Here is a 14,172-nt window from a genome sequence, read left to right on the forward strand (position 1 = left end):
GCTATACTGCAGGGAAAGTTCAAGGAACCATCCTCTGCTATAGGATTTAGTAGAGAATAGTTTTGATCCATTGATCTCTGGGTTTTGGGCCCAGCACGCTTCCGCTGTGCTATTCTGCTCTGCTGTTTGCACTTAGGGGTAACATGTAACATGTAAAGCAGGAGCTCTACCACTGAGCTACATACCCTGAAGATTTTCAGATTTGTTGACTTTTTTCTGAGATAGACTTAGACTTATCTTTATTAATCCTTATGGGATGACTTACCGCAAAGAAATTGAAATATTACAGAATAAAAGAAGAAAACTGGGTAAAACATGTAATGTTAATGTTGTATATGGCTTCAACCTGTAAATGCAACTGTGGTGGCTTGAAATCAAACCTGGTTAAAATGATTGCACTGCTATGGTATAAATCATAATCAAAAAGTAACACACCTGCTGCCTTTCTGCTGGACAATACAAAGTTCACTGCAAATCTTGTACACATCTGGGCATTGAGACTGAAAATAAATGCTAAGAGATGCATTGGTGGAGATGGGTTGCTTCCAGTACCTATGAGATAATACAAAAAGCAGAGCTACACCTGTTTGGACAAATGTTCATAATCTTTTCAATTAGTTAGTAGTAGTTACCAGACACGGGCAAAGAACAAATTGTAGTGCCCTGCCTGTGTCTGTGGATCCTCGTGGAGGCAGCTTAATTGGTTGATATGCTCACTTATTTGTACCATAACAGAGATCTAATATTTTATCAAATCTGGTTGGGCAAGTAACCTTTCTGGTTACTTCTTGACAAATAAAGCAAGTAACCACACAATGAAAACTACTGCAATGGCTGGAAATTGATCCCAGGTCAACTGCTTAGAAGGCAGCTATGGTCACCACTATACCACCATCACTGGACAACGCATTTGATGTCCTTAAAGGTTGGATTTTTCCTTTTTATTAAATTAAGGCAATAAGCTCAATTTCCAAAAGATGATTTTTTAAATTTCTCTTTTTGGTCAACTTCAGCATGGGTTCCTAAACGCATGCATACCACTGTATGCATGTATACCTGCATGTAAAATTAGCCGCATTGACACAAAAAAAGAATTTGACAACAGAAAGCACAATTTTAAGGACACACAGCAGACCTACAATGAAATTGTAATTGCACTGCTTTGAAAATAGTAAGAACCTTCTTCATCACAAACCTGATGGTGCAGTACTTGATCCACATGGATCCACTTGCTGTCCCTCTGGCTGTTCCTCTCTCTGTCCCATTTATGTTTTCTTCCTCCTCACTCTCTTCTTCATCCTCCTCACCCTCTTCTTCATCTTCCTCACCCTTGTGAATATCCCTCTCTGTGTCAGAGCCCTCCCTTTCATCACACGCTCTCTCTCCAAACTCCCAGATCTCCTCTGGCTCTCCCTCTTCCTGCTCTCTAGTCCCTTGATTTGTTTCTCTCACTGCTGTTTTTCTCTCTTTTTGTTTACTAGGGCGCTATATCGCTTCCTCGTTTCATGATAAATATTAGAAGAAGAAAAAACGTAGGAGTACGCATTAAATTTATCTCCCTACTCAACACGGGCATAAAGCCTGTTGATTACTTTACACAAATGTAGTTATTTGTTATTGCAATGCAACAGCAAAGATGGATGAAGTTACGTGTTAACATCCAGAGAAGCCAAAGGTACTCACTTCCCCTACTCAAGTAGAAGTAGAGAAAATTATTTATTATTATTATTATTTATTGTGACAGAGACTGGGACTCCAGGTTAATAAGATTCTGACCGAGTAGCAAGATATGAATTCAAGTGTGATTTTGTGAGAATTCCGTGAATATTCCCATCCAATTAGATTCAATTTGGTATTGATGACCAAAAATAATAACTAACTCCAGTGAAATTATTGGAAACTTAATGAGGACTAGATTAGGACTTAAAAAGATTTAAAGATGATTCTGGTTTCCAACTTCAAGCCCAGGTGTGTCTGTTAAAACACAGACGGAGACAACTTCTCTCTGTTGATGCTTTATTACAATCAAGCATCAGGATAAACATGGGGGGGTGTAGCTCTGCTATGGATGTGTGTGGTAACAAAATAAATAAACAACATTGTAAAGGCTACCATAAACAATGCATAGGAATCTTACAGTGAGGAAAATAAGTATTTGAACACCCTGCTATTTTGCAAGTGCAGCTTAGGCATTATATGGCGTGTTGAGGTGCTACATGAACATTTGTGTAAACAGGTAGACCACTGCTTATCAGGTTGTCGTGGCCGAGTGGTTAAGGCGATGGACTAGAAATCCATTGGGGTCTCCCCGCGCAGGTTCGAATCCTGCCGACAACGAGTGGTGGTTTTTAAGAGTGGCCGCCAACCAATGACACAATTTGGTAAATCACAGGTTACCCAATTGCAGATGTACCTTCGTGAGCAATATTGTGTTATCTCACAGGTACTGGAAGCCACCAGTCTCCACCAAGGTATTTCTTTTTTAGTCTGTGTTGCAAGATTTTCAGTGAACGTTGTATAGCAGTGCAATCATTTTGCCCAGGTTTGATTTCCAGCCATTTACAGGTTTTAAAGCCATACACAACATATTCAACAATTTCCTTGCGAGAGTCATCCCATCGCAAGAAGTGTTGTAAAAGTTGAGGGTGCAGACTCTTTGCTGTGGAAAAGTGACTGAAGTGAAAAGAATGAATAAAGTACGAGCAGAGATTTTTTTCTACAAACTCTAAAATCATTTTCTACAAATGCTCACATCACATCTATGAGTACAGATTTTTTTTAACAAGCTCACAAATCATATTCTACAAGTGCTCACATCGCATCTACGTGCTCTCACATTTGCACCTTATTTACCTTCATATTCTTTGTTGAACTTTAATGCTTTACAAACAAGATACTCTTCTGAAGTGATTTTGGAGAGGGACATCAGGTAGAAATACTCTGGTTGACTAGCATGACACCATTGTATTCATATAATAATCAATCCAGGTTAACGTGAATGACAGTGACTGCATGTTGCTTCTTCTTAATTTCAGGTTGTGGTCGACTAGCGGGGCCAGCTCGTTCCCCACTAACACAGAACGATTAGGGAACATTAGGGAACGTTAATTTTTGGTTCTCTAAAGGTTACTTCGAACCAAACCAAAAACGTTTAGGGAATGTTCCCTCCAGGTTATAACGTTCTCTAAACGTTAAGAGAACCAACCAACTGTAACGTTCCCCTACAGTTGCGCCGTACCTTCACACAACGTTCCCGTTTGGTTGTTTTTGGTTGTTCTGAGTTTGAAGTAGCATAAAGGTTTGCTGGCACTTTATTTAAATTCACTCAAAAACGATTCAACTTAGAAAATGTAAGTAAGATAACCAGCATAGCATTTAGTTTTATTTAATTTGTATTGAATTTAGCTTAAAACAGTACTTTTGTGCTTGACTTCGTTTTTTTAACTGTATTGGTGAATACTAAAACAAGAATCTATCAATAGAACAATTTTCACAACTAAGAAAAGTCACTTTTTTATTCAGTTTGCAAACCGAACCGTTACATCCCCACACCAGTAGGGGGGGTTCTGCTCTGAGCAGACCGATTCCCGTGTTATTTGAAGAAGACAAGCTACAGGACGGGCACGCTGCTCACGGAAAGTCAAGTGAAATACTTAACAGTTAAATGATGTTGTGGTTGTAATGGAAGGGTTTGTGGTTTAACATTAAACTTTTTCCCTCGTATGGCTTTGTTATATTCCGGTTCTTCTCAGGTTAACCACAAATAAAAGTTTGGCTAAAGTACACAACTCAGTTTTTTTTTCGTCGTCCGCCATTTTGCTATGCTAGTCAAGCAGTGAGCTGCTCCAAATCTTTTCTTTTTAGTAAACTCTTTGTGCACAAACCATTTTTTCCATGCTGAGTTCATGTGTTGAGCCCCAGGTGAGACTTGGAGCAAAGTCTCATGTTGTGTTGAGCCTTGTTAGTGTTTTATAAATGTTGATTTTGATGCTATCATTGAAGGGCCCCTAGCTCTCCCATTCACAAGGCGAGGCCAGAGTTGTGCTTTAGATGGATTGATTACATCTTTCCCTGCTGCTGTGCACGACGTGTCTGCTTTGTCGCATTGTATGTTGTGTGTCATCGTGTTAACCTGCTTGCGTTTGTTACAAATAAGATCATTTTTTCTGTCCTTTTTTAATTAGTTGTAGTGTACAGTACATAAGTAAAGCCAGTACAATCAAAGTCCTTTTTAGGCAGGTCGACCTGCGGCCATCTTGCAACGCACTTCAGGCAGTTATCAGCCAGCTGAGTGAAAGATACAGCAAGGGGCGTAATATGTGTCGGCTACACAGCTGCAGTACTGGCTTTACTGATTGTCTGAACGTAACAGCAAAAGTTCATCTTTTGCAATGCATGTGCAAGAAACCTACCATAAATGAACTGACCAATATTCATATGTACTTCTTTTTTTTTTTTTTTAGATGAGTCAACACCACACAGAAAACCAGCCGGTCGCCCAGAGCTGGAGCCTGCCACTTCAGCTTGGGACCCAGTTGACAGTACATTGGCTTTGAATTTTTCCAATTAAATACAATTGTATGACAAGGAACTTGAGAGAAACTAACGTTTTTGTTGTGCTTAACAGCAGCACATCATCACAAAAATAGGCCGGTGGCTCAGCCATGGAGACGGAAATGAGAGGTAAGAAGACTCACTTAAATTGTTCACATATAAGTAGATAATGTATAACAAAACTAACAGTATTTGTTTTTTTCATAGCCATGACGACACCCGTTACCCGCATGGCACATACATTTGAGGAGAAGATGGATGAGCTTCCTGTCACCTCCCTCTGCTCCAATCACAGCGTCCCATCTGCCTAACAGCAGCTGGGCCAAATATCCAGTTAAAAGAAATATGGCTGTGTACAGGTAACCTATTGCTGCTATACTATATGTATATAAATAATTTTCTCTCTATGGAAATGCTTTTCTTCTTTTGCGCTACTGGATCACAAATGTTCTCTTAACATAGATTCCTACGCCAAAGCTGTGGACCGGTGTCGGCGGCTGAGGGACACGTCCAGCATCGAGACAGAAGATGAAGCAAGTGTCCAAAAAAGGCAGCGCCGACGCCCAAGGAGGTTCATGACAGATTCTTCAAGCGATGGTAAGAACTTTATTATAGACTACATTTTTTCACATATTTCAAATCACAGATTTTGCATTCAGTACAAATTATATGGTCTCTGTATTACAGATGAATCTGTTGCACGACCAGATAAACTGTCCAGGATGGAGCGTGCGTCTGGAAGCCCTGTCTGGAAGTTAAAATGTATGCATGCATATAAACCAGTCATTCTTAACATGGAACCAATGACAGTCAACATGGTGCATATCATGTGATCGTTCTGATGTTTGTCTCTTCCTGTCTTTTTTCAGCTCAGCAGATAATATTTCCTCCACCACCTGCATGTAAGTTTTTTAATATATATTTTGTCTAATATAAAAGAATAGGTTCATAGATTCATGTGCAGGCAACCTATCAACTTCATCTTATATAAAAATCATATCTAATTTATTTTTATATGTATCAACGCCATGCAGGAAACCAGCTGGTTGCCCAGAGCAGGATGAGTCTTTAGTGACCCTACCACGGACTGCCACTTCATCTTGGGACACAGTTGAAGGTACAGTTGCTTTGATTTTTGTATTTGCAAAGAAGTACAATTTAATGGCAAGGATCACTAGAGTAACACAACATTTTTGTTGTTTTAAACAGAAGAACTCACACAGAGGGAGGTGGCTCAGACATGGAGATCAAAATGAGAGGTAAGACTCAGGTTGCTCACGTGTTTGTATGTATGTATGGATGTATGTATGTGTGTATGGAGAGGAGGAACAATATGGAAATTAAGTGGCCATAGTTCTGCCCTAAGACAAACACTATATAATTGCATAAAATCTAATATCTTAACTGAACTGACTTCTCTTACAAAATGAGATTGTACAAGCTCTACACTGTATGCATAATCTGTTACTATATGTTTTACAGCAATTTTTCCGGTCAACCTTCGGTGGTTGTACTGGAGGTGATGCCGTCCGCCGCATGCTGCTGATACAGTACAGCCTGCGGGGAAGAAAGACAAAGAAAGCCTTCCAGGACCTGGCTGTATGCAGGGTTATAACAGGCAGGTTTTATTTTATTCTTCACATTAGTATTATGCTTAGCTTGGCTGACAAGAGGTTTTAATTTGACCTATAACTTTGCTTCATTTTGACTTCTACTCTAGCGGCCTGCCAGAAAAACTTCCCTGCGCTGACTGCTGCAGAAGCGGAGGATTTGATTGGGCAAGTTCTGAAGTTTGCCCCACACAGACGGTAAATTTAAGTTCTTCTGCATTATGTTCATAAGAAAGTTCATCAAAAAAAATGTGTTAATGTGTTCATTCTTAGTATTACATGTCTAACTTTTGTTTATTTCTTTATAGGCCAGCTGAGAAGGACTGAGCCATGGAGCCCCTTTTTAACTTTTTTATTAATGTATTGTTTTAGTGACTTATTTTGCACACACTTTACAAACCCATCTTTATGCATCTTGCACTACATTTACACTACATCCTTATCTTTGTTGTTTCTTTTTCAGTTGTTTGAATATTAAAGTTTTGAAATGCCATCAAGTTTGCCTGTTCATTCCTTCCTACTAATATAACTTTTGTATGTATGTACGTGTGTATTTACAGTACATACATACACACATAGAGTATGGGTGTTGTTTAAAGGTTAGGGGAATAAGCTTTTCTTAACGTTCTGGGAACGTTCCCTGAAGGTTTGTTTTGGTTGTAGTTTGGTTGTCTGCTGGTTTATTGGAAGGTTTTCTTAACGTTCTGGGAACGTTCGTTTTTGGTTACAGCGAACGTTCCCCTAACGTTAAGAGACCGTTCCGTAACGTTCGCTGAGGGTTGCAACGCTAAGGGAACGTTCCCCTAACGTTCGCTAAAGGTTGCAACGTTAAGGGAACGTTCCCCTAACGTTCGCTAAAGGTTGCAACGTTTTCGGAACGTTCGCCTAACGTTCTCTAAAGGTTGTAACTTTTAGAGAACGTTCCGAGAACGTTCGCGATAACCAAAAACGAACGTTCCCGGAACGTTAAGAAAACCTTCCAATTAACCAGCAGACAACCAAACTACAACCAAAACAAACCTTCAGGGAACGTTCCCACAACCAAAAACGAACGTTCCCAGAACGTTCTGGGAACCAAAAATTGTTAGCTGGGGATTACCTGGAAATGCTTCTAAAAGTAACGCAAACGCAGTAATGTTTTCCTTTTTCCTGTAATGCACTAATATAACGCATTGCTAATTACATTTCGGTAATATTATACTTGTTTAAACATAACAAAAAACACAAACATTAAACTTGTCAACAACAAGTGCTGGAGCTGTCATTCCGTGTCTCCCCGGTCTCTCAGCCCAAGAAGAGTTGCTGCATTTAGAGAGCCTTCACAGCAGCTCGCCTAGGCTTGGCACATCCATCCTATCCAGTAGCCAGTCTGCAAAAGAGGTAGAAGTACCTGGCAGGTCTCTCCCTTCAGCAATTTGAGAACGCCAGCCCACTCCTTCTCATTGGTGCCTATCATCCACATCTCATCAACTAAAACGAAAAGTTGACTATATCGGCATATGCAAGTGAAGGAAGAATCAGCGGGTCGTCATGGATACAAGAATAGGGGACCCCATTCGTAGGGATCTGCACCGCCAATAAAATGTCATTTTTATATCGTCCTTCCCTATATGCCTTTTCATCTTGGATGCTTTTCTGTTGTTTAGACATGGCTACATTCACTTAAAGTATCCAAAGTGCACAATACTCCACTGTACTCTGTTCAGTTGTTTACACACTAAGTCTGACTCAGTAGTGAGTGAAATGGAGCAGATGGACAGACACAGACCTTAAGTGGTGCCAAAGTAGCACACTTTTAATTAATTTCATTGGTTATCAGGCAAATAAAACACCTTCTGGGTATCCTAGTCACCCTGCAGTCAAACTTCTGATAAAGGATTATGACCCTGGCCCGGAGAGGGTGTGTGCAGAAATACGGCGCACATTTTGGGTCCTCAGAAGGCGTGAGGCCATTCGTCCTCACCAGCACATTTGCGATGAGTGTCATCTGTGGTATAAACCAGTGACTCCCAAAATGGCCGACCTACTGGCAGCCCGCCTGCTCCTATTTAAGCACCATTTCAATCCACTGACATGCACTGTTTTGGGCCGTTCCAGGTGAAGGTGGGGTGGCGTCTCAAGAAGAAGTGTGTCACCACCTGGATTGTGCGCTTAGATCTCCTCACCAGCATCGATGCTGACTCATTTATGATGGCCCTGAGGAGGTTCATTGCCCGCAGAGGGACTCCCACTGAGTTCTCAGATCGTGGGACAAATTTCAGGGGAGGAGATAAAGAACTCCGAGAGGCCTTCGCTGTCCCCCAAAATAATGCAGAGCCTTACCAAAGTGTTGTGGGCGGGGCATTAATTTTGACTCAGTGGGGGAGTGAAATGGAGCAGATGGACAGACACAGACCTGTATTGGAGCCGAAGTAGCACACATATTAATTAATTAATCAATTTCAATAGGTATCAATGGTTTTCATTTGTGAGATGTATTTTATTTTCAATTCAATTCAATTTCAATTCAATTTTATTTTTAGTATCAATACATAACAAGAGTTATCTCAAGACACTTTACAGATAGAGTAGGTCTAGACCACATTTCCAAGCAACAGTGCGACAGTGGCGAGGAAAAACTTCCTTTTAGGCAGAAACCTCGGTCAGACCCAAGGTCTTGGTAGGCGGTGTCTGACGGGTTAGGGTTAGAGTAAAGAGTAGAAATAACAAAAATAGAAAAAATAGTAGTTTGTAGCAGTTCTTTGTAGTAGTTCATGGCACAGCAGGGCACTGTGCGGCATTACAAGGCACAGCAGGACGTAGCTGGGCACCGCAGAGTGTAGCAGATGAACATGGAGCGGGACCATGGCGACAGCTGCTACCATGATATTGGAGCATCCCTGATCCGAGGGAACATGCTGGGGAAAAAGAACATAAAGACTCCGGGGAATGACTCCCCAGAGCTAGGTTAGTAACAAGCATTTCTGGGACATGGATGCACATAAATGAAAAGATGGGAAGATAGAGGAGAGAGGAGCTCAGTGTATCAAGGAAGTCCCCAGCTGTCTAAAACTATTACAGCAAAACCAAGAGAGACAGGGTAAAGAGAGGAGCCTGGTCGGGCTAGAACTCTCCCCAACCGGATCGGGCTGTTTTCAGGAGTTATTACGCTGCGAAACAGAGCCAGAACCAGAGACTGCATTTATCAATAAGAAAGTCGATGTGTATATGCATTACAGTTTTTTTGGATTGCTTAAGCACGATTTTCAAAACAGGGCCCGTGTTTTCAAAACACTACACACAATTAGCACAACCACACACCCAATCAGCAAAACACTACAGATCCTTTGCATAGTTAAACACTCTTGTAAAAACTATACACTTCTGTTTAAAAACCACACTTTGTTACCATATGAAACACACGTTTCACATTACTATACTCTGTTTGCACGAGTTACACTCTGCTCTGATAAACCTAAAACACTTTTAGCACTTCTACTTCCCTATGATTAGAGTTGGCTACCATCAAAGTACAAATATAATGTAAATTCACCAAACACTACACAAGACCAATGTTGCAGACTGAAGAAACTCATTTATTTCTCAACACGACCAAAATGTTGACATGGAGATTCATAATACTGTAACAAAATGTCACTTTACGTATTGTAAAAAACACTAGACATTGTCTCTTCGCCTAGCTGGATCTGGCCAGAGAATTTCATCAACATCGCAGGCAATGTTGTCATTAGCAAGACACCTTGGAAAGAAACGTCTTGAATGACGAATCCATCCTTGTATTGCTGCTACCTCCATCTGGTCACAGGCCTCCTCCATGGCTTGGATGAGGGGTACCTCAGCCTGGAGACGGAGATCATATACCTTCCACCGCCATGCCGAGAAAAACTCTTCTATAGGGTTGAGAAATGGAGAGTATGGTGGAAGATATAGGACGGTGAAATGTGGATGTTGCTGAAACCAGTTCTGAACCAGAGCAGAGCGGTGGAAAGACACATTGTCCCAGACAACAATGTATTGCATATGATTGATTTGATCTGCTGCTGTTATGTTGTGCAATTGGTCCAAGAATGTGAGTATGAGTGCTGTGTTATAAGGGCCCATATGGGCATGGCGGTGGAGGACCCCATTCTGTGTAATGGCTGCACAGAGTGTTCTATTACCCCCACGTTGCCCTGGGACATTGACTATAGCCCTGTGGCCAATGATGTTTCTTCCCCTCCTTCGTGTTCTCGTCAGGTTGAACCCAGCCTCATCTACGTAGATGAACTCATGCTGGATCTCCTCTCCATCCATTTGTAAAACTCTCTGAAGAACAGTGTCAGGCAAAATTGTGTTCAGTGTAGATCTAGTATACATATTACAGTACAGTAAAAGATTATGAGACAGTATGCAAGATCACAATGCTTAGGTGAATACATACCTCTGCATAATCATGCCGCAGTCGTTTCACCCTTTCGGAATTGCGCTCGAAAGGCACTCGATAAATTTGCTTCATTTGAATATGGTTTTTTGTTAGGATGCGTGCCAGTGTTGATGTTGAGACCTGATGGATATTGTTGAAACTGATGTGGTTATTGACAATGTTAGCTTGGAGCTGATTGAGGGTTATAGCATTGCTGGCCAAAACCATGTTTACTATGTCCCTCTCGCTGTTCTGTGAACATAGGAGGCCTTCCCCCTCGTCGTCCCTGACCCTCAATCCTATGTAGAGAAAAAAAACAGTAAACAATAGTACAGTCATTTCACAGGAAAAGGTAACAGAAGTGCTGATAGTGCATAGAATACAGTACTGTAAGCAGTTGCTGAAACCGGGCAGATGTTTTTGATGTGATGATATTTTTACAATACCTATTTTCCAGTCGAAATGTTCTTATCACACTTGCCACTGTGTATCGGCTTAGATTTGGCTGTACTCGCAGTCCAGCCTCCCTCAGCGTCAGGCCGTGGTTGACAACGTGGTCAACCAGTGTTGCACGGATCTCATTTGTCAGATTCGGTCCTCTTTGAGCACCTTCTCGTCTTCCTCTTCCTCTACCTCCAGCATGGCCTCCATCGCTTCCTCTTCCGTTGATTCCTCCTCTGTTGATTCGTCCTCGTCCTCGTCCTCGTCCTCGTCCTCGTCCTCGTCCTCGTCTTACTATTTCTCTGACTCTTTCCATTGTGCTTGAAGACCGATGAACTCACCTGCTGCTTTTTATAGTGCTTACACACCTGATTGGTGTGTCTCCAATTAAGCAAACAAGTGTTTGCACACCTGATGACTGTGTTGAATCAATTGGTTGGAAGGTGCGGTAATTTGACAGTCAGTGCTTTGGTATTGCAAGGAAGTGACTTCATAATAGATTTTTGTGTGTAATGTATGTTAAGTGTGTTTAGTGTTTTGCATATCACTGTGTGTAGAGTTTTGCAACAAGTGTGAGGTTGACAATGTGCTTATAGTTGTGCAAATATGGGCTGATCTTTTGCTTCTTGAGTGTAAGGTTTTGCTAATAGTGTACTACTTTTAACTTTAGTGTGTAAGCAATCCAAAAAAACTGTAATATCACACATGTGGATATTATGAAAGAAACTGCCTAGCAAACCCTTGTAACACTTTTAAAGGTTCAATGGTATAATGGGTAGCACTCTGCACTGTGAATTCAGCGATCTAAGTTCAAATCTCAGTGGAACCTGTTTTCAAGCCACAGTATAGGTGAAAAAGATCAACTTTTCACATCTAGTTTAAAGTAAGCTAACAGGTCCTTGGCCATTTAGACTGTAAACAGTACGTTGGTGGGGGCATGTTGAGGAGTCACCTGGTCGTTAATGTAATCGGAAGGAGCTCCAAATTTGACAGTATTGACTGGAAGTGATAGGCTTTGAGAAACATGGGGGATACACACTTTGCATTCAGTCTCGTAATCACCATAAAAATTAGGTATCACTGAAATTTGAACTTGTGTTGCTGCAGTCAGAGTATACAGTGTTCATCCTGAATGGGCCAGTATAGTTCATCAGATTTGCTTGTTGAATGGTCTATTAGCTTTGGAACCCCACTTTCCCCACAGCTTTCAATTGTCAGATATGGGTGGGGGAGTGGGCACTGTGTCCAACCCTTTCTGTGTAAAAACAACAACAAAAGAAGTCTCTTGTATAAGGGACAAAAAATCTGCAGAGAACATTTTACCAAGTCCAGTTGCCCTCGGCCTAGTTGTGAACTTTTGGGGTAATAGCATAGATCAAGAACCAAAAGGGACACATCTGGACTCAATGTGGGCATTGTACGGCAATATTTGACACATTTAGACCATAAAGACAGTTATCAGTTTATTTCCCATCTGGAAGGTATATCTGTGGACTCAGTTGGACATTTTGAAGATAATTGCACAATGTTGACCCAATTGTCAGTCTATTTCCCATCTGGCAGGGACATTTCTGGATTCAGGTGGACATTGTAGACAGAAACATTGGTAGATCTTGATTCCCACCATAGGATTTAGCCTGTATTGCACATTGTCTTCACATCCCGTGCAATGTATTGCCATTGTCAAACACATTGCCACCCTGGTGACTTTCTTCCATGTCTCCATGAACGCCCATATATTTGGGCTGACAGTTGAGAAACCTTCCCTTGTTAACTATGACATGGATGACTGAGAAACTATATCATGACATGTTTAATTTACTAAATCATAATCTTTTAAACAGGTCTTATTGGAAATTTGTTGAATCAGTCAGGATGGCCGAGCGGTCTAAGGCGCTGCGTTCAGGTCGCAGTCTCCTCTGGAGGCGTGGGTTCAAATCCCACTTCTGACAACAATTGTTTTCATTTGGAACTAATGTCCGAGAGTTGATATTGGGAATAAAGAACTTAGCAGTTCTTTGTATTTAAGAGGACATGAATGTGCGCGAGAAACGCGATTGCAAGTAAAGCGTTTTGTGAGCATCTTTAAATCGATGGATATGATTAAAACCTGTATACAGCCCAACCACTTACCAATCACATCACTGGAAAGACAGCATGACTTGAGGGTAGTGGATGTCGATTTGTCAAAATAAACTGCCAGAACATGATTTTCCTCAAGAACATTACTTTTCACGGTGCTGTCAACAATTACAGCAGTTAGATTATGATTTATCTCACCATGGAAATCAGGTTGAAGGCCATAATTTCTTGTTGCATCACCCTTTCTGATTGTCTACCATTGTGTCACCAGCAAAGGAGATTAGCAGAGGATGGTTTTCTCATCATTGATTTATGAGTTCTTGTGAATGTTTTTGCAAAATTTGGTCCTGTGTCATCACATTCACAAAAATAGGAAGTGCTTTCATACATGTTGGTGCCCTTCGATAGCTCAGTTGGTAGAGCGGAGGACTGTAGTGGTATGAAGTTGAAATCCTTAGGTCGCTGGTTCAAATCCGGCTCGAAGGAACCCTCTTTTCCCTTCATGGATAAATAAAGTATTTCTGATTCTGATGTAGAGATGGACAGACGACCCACAAGCATAATAACTTCTTGCCAAGACATAACAAGAAAAAAGAAGAAGATTTTGGGTAGACAGAGTTAAGCCCTGACAGAATAGAGAACTTCAGACAAAAGTTGTGAAATAGTGCCAAGTGTGACCAGAAGAATTGAAAAAAAAAAAAACCTTCTCTTTTCTCCTGTTTTGTACACAACCCAAAGTTTTACAAAACAAAAGATAACTTTCACCGAATCCCTCAGTTAAATCACAGTCAATATTTGTCTCACAAACCGTCTCAATGTCCAATTTAAATAATTTATCCAACAGAATTGAAACTTTAACTTACCCCGCTGTTTGAAATTGCTTCCTTGTCGTTTGGATTTCAGAGTGGAATCAAGGGAGCTTTCTGACCCTCTCTCTCTCACAGATGTTTGGCGAGGTTTAGAGGCAGGTGATCATCAGATCCCTGGATGCATGCCCTCATCAGTCACCGGTGGAGTCCCTTTCTGATTCCTCCTTGAAATCCTGTTTGTGACGCCAAACTGTAGTAGAAGTTTCTTGTTACA

At 41.1% G+C, this 14,172-nt stretch overlaps 3 non-coding genes across 3 annotated transcripts; all 3 read left to right on the forward strand.

Moving 5' to 3' along the window:
- The first annotated feature begins 2,255 nt into the window (after positions 1-2,255).
- On the forward strand, positions 2,256-2,337 carry trnas-aga (transfer RNA serine (anticodon AGA)). Its single transcript has one exon. It is a non-coding gene; the product is annotated as a tRNA-Ser (tRNA).
- Positions 2,338-12,876: 10,539 nt separating this feature from the next.
- Positions 12,877-12,959, forward strand: trnal-cag (transfer RNA leucine (anticodon CAG)). Its single transcript has one exon. It is a non-coding gene; the product is annotated as a tRNA-Leu (tRNA).
- Positions 12,960-13,487: 528 nt separating this feature from the next.
- trnay-gua (transfer RNA tyrosine (anticodon GUA)) lies at positions 13,488-13,575 on the forward strand. The gene is given in 2 exon segments: positions 13,488-13,524; positions 13,540-13,575. It is a non-coding gene; the product is annotated as a tRNA-Tyr (tRNA).
- Positions 13,576-14,172: the final 597 nt, after the last annotated feature.

The sequence above is a fragment of the Etheostoma spectabile genome, unplaced genomic scaffold (genome assembly GCF_008692095.1).
Source record: "Etheostoma spectabile isolate EspeVRDwgs_2016 unplaced genomic scaffold, UIUC_Espe_1.0 scaffold00018649, whole genome shotgun sequence".
In the NCBI taxonomy this organism is placed as follows: Eukaryota; Metazoa; Chordata; class Actinopteri; order Perciformes; family Percidae; genus Etheostoma; species Etheostoma spectabile.